The sequence below is a fragment of the Peromyscus leucopus genome, chromosome 5 (assembly GCF_004664715.2).
Source record: "Peromyscus leucopus breed LL Stock chromosome 5, UCI_PerLeu_2.1, whole genome shotgun sequence".
NCBI lineage: Eukaryota > Metazoa > Chordata > Mammalia > Rodentia > Cricetidae > Peromyscus > Peromyscus leucopus.
This window is the reverse complement of record NC_051067.1, coordinates 18,848,299-18,858,269: the sequence shown is the minus strand read 5'-3', so window position 1 is coordinate 18,858,269 and position 9,971 is coordinate 18,848,299. Positions and strand designations below refer to the sequence as shown.

Below are 9,971 nucleotides of genomic sequence, written 5' to 3'. Positions count from 1 at the left end.
CCTTTCTGCTTCCTATCCTCTAAGATATAAGCAAGCAACCCCATGCTCTGCCTGCAGCCATGCCTCTCTAACCCCGGGGGAAACTAACGATGGTGGAAGGGGGCTTGGAGAAAAGCCAACTTGAATTTCCAGCTGTTTGATGTTGTCTCCATCACCAAAGAGGTCAGGTGATCACTGGGCCGCTCTGACCTTGTTTCCTCCGTTGCAAAAGAGACACAGTAACACAATCACTCAGGAGTTTTCAGAAGATCAACTTGTTAGCTGCACAAAGATAGACACATTGGCATATGCTAAACTCTCGTAAATGCTTAGGACGGTGTAAAACAGTTACTCATGAAATTAGTCATGAAATTTTTAAAAATCAAAAGATAAATTATGCTAATCCTAATCCACCCACAGAACGGATGCTTGCATTCAGGATTAGCTGTGAGCATCTTTGAAGACATAAGCATGGCAGATAAAACATTTCATGTACCCTGAGAATTCTCCTAAGCTTCTCTTCCCTGATGTCTGGTATAAACTGTATAACAAAGCATACTTTTTGTTTTGTATGCCTCTTTTTCTTTGGATTTTATTTATGTTCATTGAGTAAATACACCCATAACATTGCTTGCAGTATTGATAATATATGCATGAAGGCGTGTAAAATAAAAATGAAAAATTCTCTTAAAAAGAATAAAATAAAACAAAAAAGCTACTGAGAGAAGGAGCAATAAAAATGAAACAACTCTACTTATCAGAGAAAAGCAAGAAGTAGCAGCTGCCAGGGTAGGAGCTTCTAAAGCAACTCAGGTGATTCATGGGTCCACAGTGTGATTAAACCATTACTTAGATCGAAACTAACAGGCATTAACCAAAAAGGAATTATGGCATCGTTACTTCACCTTTTTGCTAAATCAAAATTGGAGGAATTATCTAGGGCGTTCAGCTCGTCTCTGGAGAATGTAAACACTTCTTAATTACCCAACTAGAAAAGGCATGTGCCTCTGGAGAGTTCTCAGGAAGCTGTACGGAGAGTTTATGTGAACGGCTACCCCAGAGTGCTTCCTCTCACCAGAAGTCAGTCTTCCGATTTAGGAAGCTCCATTTATTCCCCCAAAGCCTCCGAGCTCCTGGGCACTCTCTCTGACCAGTGTAGTAGATGATATCCAAGCTCAGAACATGGAGGTGGGTTGAGCTTATAAAAAAAGTACTGTGGTTAGATATATTTGATTGTTAATACACAAAGTATATTTAATAAGGACCTGTGATGTACCAGGGACACCGGAGGCACACAGAGCAGGGAAATTAAATGATTTTTTTCCTGGGTCCAGCAAAAATGTCAAAGGAGAGGTGGCTTTAATGAACATATGGCCTCCGCATGGGCAACTGAGGCAGGAACAAAGTGCAGGAGAAAAGGCCGAGGAGGGTGGAGTTCCTGTGGCCTATTGGGATGGAGGCTGTGGCTAAAGCTGACCTCTAATTTCAGCCCATAATGCACTCTTTCCTTTACCTGGGTTTGTCCTACAGGATCAGCCTAGAGGTGGCTTCCTGTGAGAGGCGAGGTGGTCCAGTCTAGGTTAGTCTCATTATTTACCCCCACAGACCTCACCGCCTTCTCAATCAAATCATCACAATGCCATTTCTCCTCCTCTCAAGGCAGTGAAAGCAGATTCATGTCTGGTCAGTTCACTGGATGTCCCCAGAACAAAGCACTGTGCCAGATAAACATATATAGCTGGAAATAATACTCATGAATGATTAAGGATGGGCGTGACCATATTGCTTTTAGGCATTAGGCAAAACATTTCAGAATTCCACATGTATTCTCCAGTTTCACCAGGGCTATTTGTAGACTTGCCTGGCGGCAAGCAACTTTAACTCCGCTTAACATGCACATGCTCATACATATACAGACATGTACACACAGACTCACCCATACTAACAGACTCTCACATACACACTCACCCCCACATACACACAGGCAGAGACTCATATTTATCTTCGTCTATTCTTTTACTGTTGTTATTTGTTTTTGTTTTCCAGACAGGGTCTCACTCTGTAGATCAGGTAACTTTGAACCTGAGACCCCCTGCCTCATCCTCACAAGGATGGAATCACAAGCATGTGGCAACCATATCTGATTCTCCTATTGATTGTTTAAAATTTTAAAAGAAATTTAATTTTATTTTATGTGTATGACTGTCTGGTCTACACGTATATCATGTATGTGTCCGGTACCTGTAGAAGCCAAAAGAGGGCATCGGATCCTCTGGCACTGGAGCCACTGACAGTTGCCAGCTGATATGTGGGTGCTGGGAACAGAACCCAGGTCCTCTGCAAGAACAATAAGTGTTCTTAACTGCTGGGCCATTTCCTAGCCCATCTTTTATTGATTTTTATACTTGCATCCAGAAACTAATATTTATGGAATATTGATGGAATGTTGACTTAATTAGGAAATTTTATACTAGTGGAATCTTGAGAATTTTCCTATAAAAATTCAGCCATGCAAGAGTCAACATTATACATGGGTATGCATGTTCAGAATTGAAATTGTTACCAGAGTTTATGGTCAGCGCCTGGGCCCTGAAAGCCTTAACAAGCTAGACTCAGTCACCTGTCCTTAGTGCACCACTTAAAGATACAAATAAATAAGCTGGGTATGATGGCACATGCCTTTAATCCCAGTATCTGGGAGGCAGAGGCTGGAGGATCTCTGTGCATTCAGAGCCAGCCTGGGTTACAAAATGAGACCTCTATCTCAGAGAAAGAGATAGATAGATGATAGATAGATAGATAGATAGATAGATAGATAGATAGACAGATAGACCGACAGACAAGGCACAGACAGACAAATGGACAGACAGACAGACACACACACACACACACACACACACACACACACACACACACACGAGAGAGAGAGAGAGAGAGAGAGAGAGAGAGAGAGAGAGAGAGAGAAGAGAGAGAGAGGAGAGAGAGATAGATTTGTATAACCTGTCATAACCTGTCACTATACTGGAAAAAAAGAGTATATTAAAAGGTGACCCTACCCCCACCCAGCCCATCTTCTGGCTCCTGACATGAGATTTAGGTTTAAAAAGAGGGCAAGAGGGCCCTGGTCAAGGCGACTCCCACCTATCATGACCCATCATTGTCTGGGCTCCAGTCTGTCCCTTGAGATGTCCTGGTAAATTGTCAGAACCTGGTGAGGTCACTTTCGGAGAGACAAATACCTCCTCCTTCTGGCACACGGCTTCAACCTTTCCCTTCCCCCAGCATGGGATTCCTGGGGAAATTCTAATTCCTAGTGGTCTGCTGTTTCCATAGTCTGATAGCCAAAGGAAGGGCACAAGTGTCTTTTCCTAGAAGATCTTTATTCCTGCAGGACACTGACATATGGTCTCAACATAGAAAGTAACTCAGTTTACACAAAATCTCAGAAAATATTAAATAAATATAGTGAATAACGGGGATGATCAAGTCTCTTACTCTCTCCTTTAGTCCAAGTATCACTTAAGTGCTTGTCTTAGTTTGGGTGCCTCAGTAGCAGACCCCGAAGCCCTGAGCAGGGAGGTCAGGCATTGAAGGAAGGGAAAACCGCAGTGGCCTCTCACAAGCTGCTTTTGCTAAAAAGCCGGCGTTTTCTCACTTGAGTCCACAAGGAAACTAAAAGTCGGGCACTTCCGGCTTGCATTTTGAGTCTGTCTTTGCTTTGGCTCAGACTCCAGTGTGACTGCACAGTCCTGTTAATCACACCAAGAGCCTTTGACTCCCTTGCCTGTCTTAGTGAGGAGGGCTTCCAAGGCTGGAAGTGCGGAGCTAGGTAAGTCAGTCACCCTGGATTCTGAGATCAGCAAATCCTGGCAGATCAGACCACTTCCACAGTTAACACAGCTGTCTGTGGTGTAGAGTTTACACCCTGGAGCTGATCATCTTGTAGAAACCAGATTAGTCCCCTTGGGTGATGACAGTGAAGAACAGATTAACAATTTGTTAGACTACCTTGCAAGACTCAAACTAAGAAGGCGGTGGGCGGGACTACCTTGTGGATAGTGCCGATTAATAATACAGAGCTCTTTCCCCTTCTTCAATTCTTCTGTTTAAACCCAGAGTTCATAACAGTACCCCAAAGATAAACTTGGGGTTATTGGTCCCTTTTCCAATGTGTTGATTAAACTTCTCCATCTGCTTTTTGCCATAACTCATCTCTTTAATTAATGTAATTTGAATGAGTTCTTGACAAGGCTTCCTAACTCCCTTATCTGGACATCATCTGGGATCTCTCTTTGTATCCCCTGCACACCTTCTCTACCAACAAATCCCATTATGGGATCTTCTCAGTGTATTCAGGTACTGTGGATGCAATATGAAGGTCTACACTTGACTTTACAGACTCCATCTTAGACAACCTGGTGACCGGAGACTGTACTCAGTTCCAGGAAGCATCTCAGGAATGTGCCATAACAACTTGAACAGATACCCTAGAAGCAGCCAATTAAGAAATAGGACAGTAAAGTTTAACATGATCCAGATGCTTCTCCAGACATTTTGTCTGTGGTTTATGGCCCTTGCAGATATCCAGATAATCCTGTCAGCAGGTTGTGGTTCTGTGCCAAAAGTCTAACCCAATAGTTTCAAATGTGGTTTCGTGCAGAAAGTCTAGACCAATAGTTTCAAAAAATCATGTTGCCCCATATCCCTTCTACCCAATCCCAAATGCCAAAGCACGTAATTCCTGGCTTGTGTTTTTTTTTTTTTTTTTTTTTTTTTTAAACACTCCTACCCTTGAGCCCCTGGCCACTGCCGAATTTCCTTCCATCTGCTGCACTGGGAGCATAGGGTGGCGGTCCAGGTTCGAACTTGAAAATAAGAAGACCCTTGTGTGCTTCCATTGGAAACTGGCTCCTTGGTGGTCTTTGGGGGATTCTTGACATGAGCACAACATTACTCACGTGACTCTGATCCAAGATACCCTCATCTCTCTCACATTGTTGACAGCTGCGTGGACAGGGATATTGATTTCTGTGATATTAAACCTTGAAAAATATGGCTTGAGTGTTTTCGTCCCTCTAAAATTCACACTAGGTCATAGTGCGTGAAAGCCAGAGCTTTTGGAAAGGATTGGTCATGAGTGTCTCCCCTTTATGAATGGGATTATTGTTCTTATGAAAGGGCTAGAAGTAATCCCAGCACCAAGGAGCCCAAAGCAGAAGGATCATAAGTTGGAGATCAACCTGAGATTCACAGCAAAGTCTTGATTCAAAACAATGAGAAAGACAACACGCTGGTTAGAACATGGTCATGCCCCCTTAAGACGGTAATCACTCCTAACAATCCAGATTCCACAGCCTTGAAGACAGCCTGCAGCTCTCACCTTGGAAGAGAGTTAAGAAGTTTCTAATTTACAGTCCTCAACAGTACCTGGCTCTTCTGTGCTCTGTCATGGATTCTCTATTGAACTAAATCATGTGATGTGAAACTTCCTGCTCTCAAAGATTATAAAAAAGTTAGGTTTTTTCCTTTGTTCTATGGATTTTTCTGAAGGCGTTTCCCCCTCATCCCCAACCCCCAACCCCCCAAACGGCTCTTTCTCATGACCCCTGGCACCATCTCTTATTCTTACCCATAATGAAGCTTCTCTCCAGGTTTTAAGAGCAAGTCTCTTCTCCCGTTTAAGGCTGTGATGTTTTATATGTAAAGTAGCTTGTTTCTAATGCTTCTACTCTCAGCTTGCGACCCAATCATGGCCCCAAGGCCCTTTCTCCTAAAACACCTTATTCCTGAGGGTAATTATGAGTCAGTTTCCGTTCACAAACCACACACACACACACAGGCACACATGCTCACATGCACGCACACATACATGTGCACACACAGAGATAAAAGGGAGCTGGAGGCAACTACGGTGGCCCTTTTGCACTGCCTTCTGCCTCACAGATACACATAATGATCCGCCCATGAGAAACAGACCCTCAGCTGACATTATCCTCAGCAGATATAGTATCTGAGGGTATGCTTTGATTCTGGATTTCCCAGGATCCAAAACTGTGAGAAATAAATTTCTAAATTTATTATTTCTAAATTACCCAGCCTTTTTGTTATAATTTTGTCATAATGGTTATAATTGTTTTTTTTGTTGTTGTTATAATTATTTCAACAGCTTCCTTACTCGCCTTCTTCTCAGCCTCCTTTTAACACGGCAGTCAAAATGTTCTCGCAGTGGTCACATCCGGTCCTGGTCCTGGCTCCTCCTCATTTCCGACTCCATCACCTACAGCCCTCATCTTCATTTTCTCCACTGTAGTCCCACGGGTCACTCCCTCCAGACCTTCGCTGCTCTGGAGTCTGTGGTGATCTGGAATACTCTGTCTTCAGTTCTCTGTTTCCCCCAGGTCTTTCCAGTGAAATCTTCCTACAGTCTTGTGTCCTTGTCTAGTCTTTGGCCTTTGTCTTTTCTCTCCCAGCCTTATCATCATCTAGTATAATATTCATTTACTTACTCACCCACTTTTATAGAATACCTACTAGGGCTGGAGAGATGGCTCAGCAGTGAAGAGCGCCTGCTGGTCTTGCAGAGGACCAGAGCTCAGTTTCCAGCACCCATGCTGGATGGCTCACAGGCACCTGTAATTACAGCTCCAAGGGATCCCATGCCTTCTTCAGGCCTCCATAGGCACCTGCACTTATCTGTACATGCTCAGACACAGATACACACACGCATAATTAAAAACCTAAAATAAAGTCCTAAAATTCGGCCTTCTAGGATATAAGTTCCATGATAGTAGGAAACATTGTTCTCTTTTCTCTTGTATTCCCAGTCCCCAGAACAGGTCTAGAAACTTTCTCATATGCTGTAGATCAATTGCCATGAGTAATGAATTGACCTATTCCATAATCATAGACAAAGAAAAAGAGCTGAGAATTATTTGAAATATTGAACATCATAACCACTGAAAATGAGTATCTTGTTACGGTTCCTCATCCTATAGATTATAGACACAAGTGTGTATTAGTTACTTTTTTTTATATTAGTTACTTTTTATTTGTTATTTTTATGTTCATAGCATCTTTATTCTTTTTTCCTTTTTTTCAATTTTATAATTTAATTTAATTTTACATATTAGCCACAGATTCCCTTGTTCTCCCCCCTCCCGCCCCCTAGTTACTTTTTATATTGATGTTACCAAATACCTGACAAGAAGCCACCTGAGGGAAGGAGGAAGATTTATTTTGGTGTTGTGTGACAAAAATTTCCTGGGAAGACACAACACACACATCTGCTCACCCCAGATAGGAAACCCATGACAGACCAAAGTACACATACCACCAAAGTCCAACCTGGTGAGCCAAAGAGTTTTATTGGGGTTACTTGTATGGGGGTGGTGGTTTGGATAGGTATGGCCCCCATAGACTGATGTGTTTGGGTGCTTGGCCTGTAGGGAGTGGCACTATTAGGAGATATGGCCTTGTTGGAGGAAGTGTGTCATTGTGGGCATGGGCATTGAGGTCTCACATGCCCAAGCTATGCCCACTGTGGGGCACAGTCCACTTCCTGTTGCCTGCGGTTCAAGATGTAGAACTCTCAGCTCCTTCTCCAGCACCACGTTTGCCTGCACATTGCCATGTCCTGTCATGATAATGGACTGACCCTCTGAAATTGTTAGCCAGCCCCAATTACATGTTTTCCTTTATAAAAGTCTCTGTGGTCATGGTGTCTCTTCTTAGCAACAGAGACTCTAACTAAGACAATGAGAGAGGGGCTACTTAGAAAAACAAAAATGACTCAAAGATAGTTGTATCCCCAAAGCCCACCCCCAACTGTCATGGGTGACAGTTCACAAAAGCTGGGGAACACACTGCACAGTGTGCAGGCAGATGAACAGGTTGGAGTGCGTTCTTTCCAAGTGACTCTGGTCTAAACATCTTCCAACTATCCAGGCTGGTTTCTGCTACTTCCAGGCACCTGGTCTGGCTTCAGGGTCTTCTTTGAAGCTTTTGCTCCTCTGAGAGACTTCTTTTTAGCTTAGCTCTGCTCTTCTGAAAGGGACTCTCAGCTCTTATCGCTTACTTGGCAGGAAGGGGCCCAGTGAATCTGGTCAGTTTCAGGAACTTCCTAAAGCTATTTTGTTTACCTTCTTGCTTAAGGAGCTTCCTTGAAAGATGGGATGTTTCAGTATCAGAGAAAACTATCACACAATGTTTGGCTCATAGTTTGAGAGACCAGAAGTTCCCAGTGGTAGGAAACACATGGTAGCAGGGGATCATGCTGCTAGGCCCCTACCTCTGCACATCTGTCAGAACAGGAAGCAGAAAGGACCGAAAACGTCTAGACCATAAACCTCAAGGCCTGGCTCCAAAGCACTACTTCTTCCAACTAGGCCTCACTTCCGAAGTTTCTGTAATTTCCCAAACCAGGTGAGAATCAAATGTTCAAAGCCCATGGGAAACAATTTTACACTGAATCCCAGCAAAATGTTTTGTATTTTGGTATCCCTGAAGTCAGCATCCCTATGACAGTCACTGAGGTCAGGCACTTTCACGATGAGGCAGTCACTGCCTTCACGTGTACATCAAAAAGCATCAAATTGGGGCAGAGAGGTGGCTCAATGGTTAAGAGCACTTGCGGCTCTTCCAGAGGACCTGGTTATTCCCAGCAGCCATCTGGGGCTCACAGTTGTCTGTAACACCAGTTCCACGGGCATCTGATGCCTTCTTCCCTTGGCAGGCACCAGGCATGCATGTGAGACATACAGACATACATGCAGACAAACACAGACAATACATGTGCAACAGTAAAATAATTTTTAAAAAGCCAAATGCCTGGAGAAAATATTTCAGAGACAGGAGTGCAACATTCTTTTAATTTAATGTAATTGAATGTGCATAGGTGTTTTGCCTGCATGCTTGTCTGTGTACTACATGCATGCAGTGCCCTCAGAGGCCAGAGAGGGTGTTGGGATACCTGGGACTGGGGTTACAGACAGCTGTCAGTCCCATGTAGGTTGAACCCAGGCCCTCTGGAAGAGCATCAAATGCTCTTAACTGCTGAGCCATCTCTCCAGCTCCTGGAACATAGTATTTTACATCAAGTTTATTTTTATTTTTATTTTTTTTAAATAAAAAATGGGCAAAGCCAACTTTCTTTTCAGAAAAATATGGAACGCCTCATGAATTTACATGTTCTCCTTGTGCAGGGGCCATGCTAATTTTCCCGTAGTTCCAATTTTAGTATATGTGCTGCTTAAGCAAGCCCTGGAACATTCTTTTAGAAACTATCTGGATTCCATTTTCTTTTTAAAATAGGGCCTCATGTATCCTAGGCTGCCCTTGAACTTGTGATATAGCCAAGAATGACTTTGAATTCTTGATCTTTTTGCCCCCACCTCCTGGGTGCTGGAATTATAAGTGAGCTCCACACAGCTGATTTTACTCAATGATGGAAATCAAACCTAGGGCTTCTTGTATGTCAGGCAAGCACTCACCCAAGTAGGTTGGGCCAGTCTTGATTTAAAAACGTGGAAATTAATGACTGTCAATGTAAAAAATCCTGAAAAGTTGGATTCTGAATGTGAAAGAGCTTTGATTTGCTTACTTTTTTACATGCATATGTAAGCAATATAAAATAGTATCTTTCCTAAAAATGTCTTTAAAAGCCATCTCAATAAATGTGAACTGAAAATCCAAGTGATACGAAAGAACTCTGTCCCAGCTGGCAGCATGTCTGTCACCACAGGATGAAAAACAATGATGTCACATAGTCAATGTCTTAGGGTTAATCAAATATGCTAATTCTTTTCTAAATATTCTTTTTGTTATAATTTATTTAATTTTATTTTATGTGCACTAGTGTGAAGGTGTCAGATCTCCTGGTACAGGAGTTACAGATAGTTGTGAGCTGCCAGGTGGGAACTGGGAATTGAACTTGGGTCCTCTGGAAGAGCATCCAGTGCTCCTAACCCCTGAGCAATCTCTTCAGCCCCTTCTAA

The 9,971-nt window shown here is 42.9% G+C and overlaps 1 pseudogene; it reads right to left on the bottom strand.

Moving 5' to 3' along the window:
• Positions 1 to 9,134: 9,134 nt before the first annotated feature.
• On the bottom strand, positions 9,135 to 9,234 carry LOC114692135 (annotated as a pseudogene).
• Positions 9,235 to 9,971: the final 737 nt, after the last annotated feature.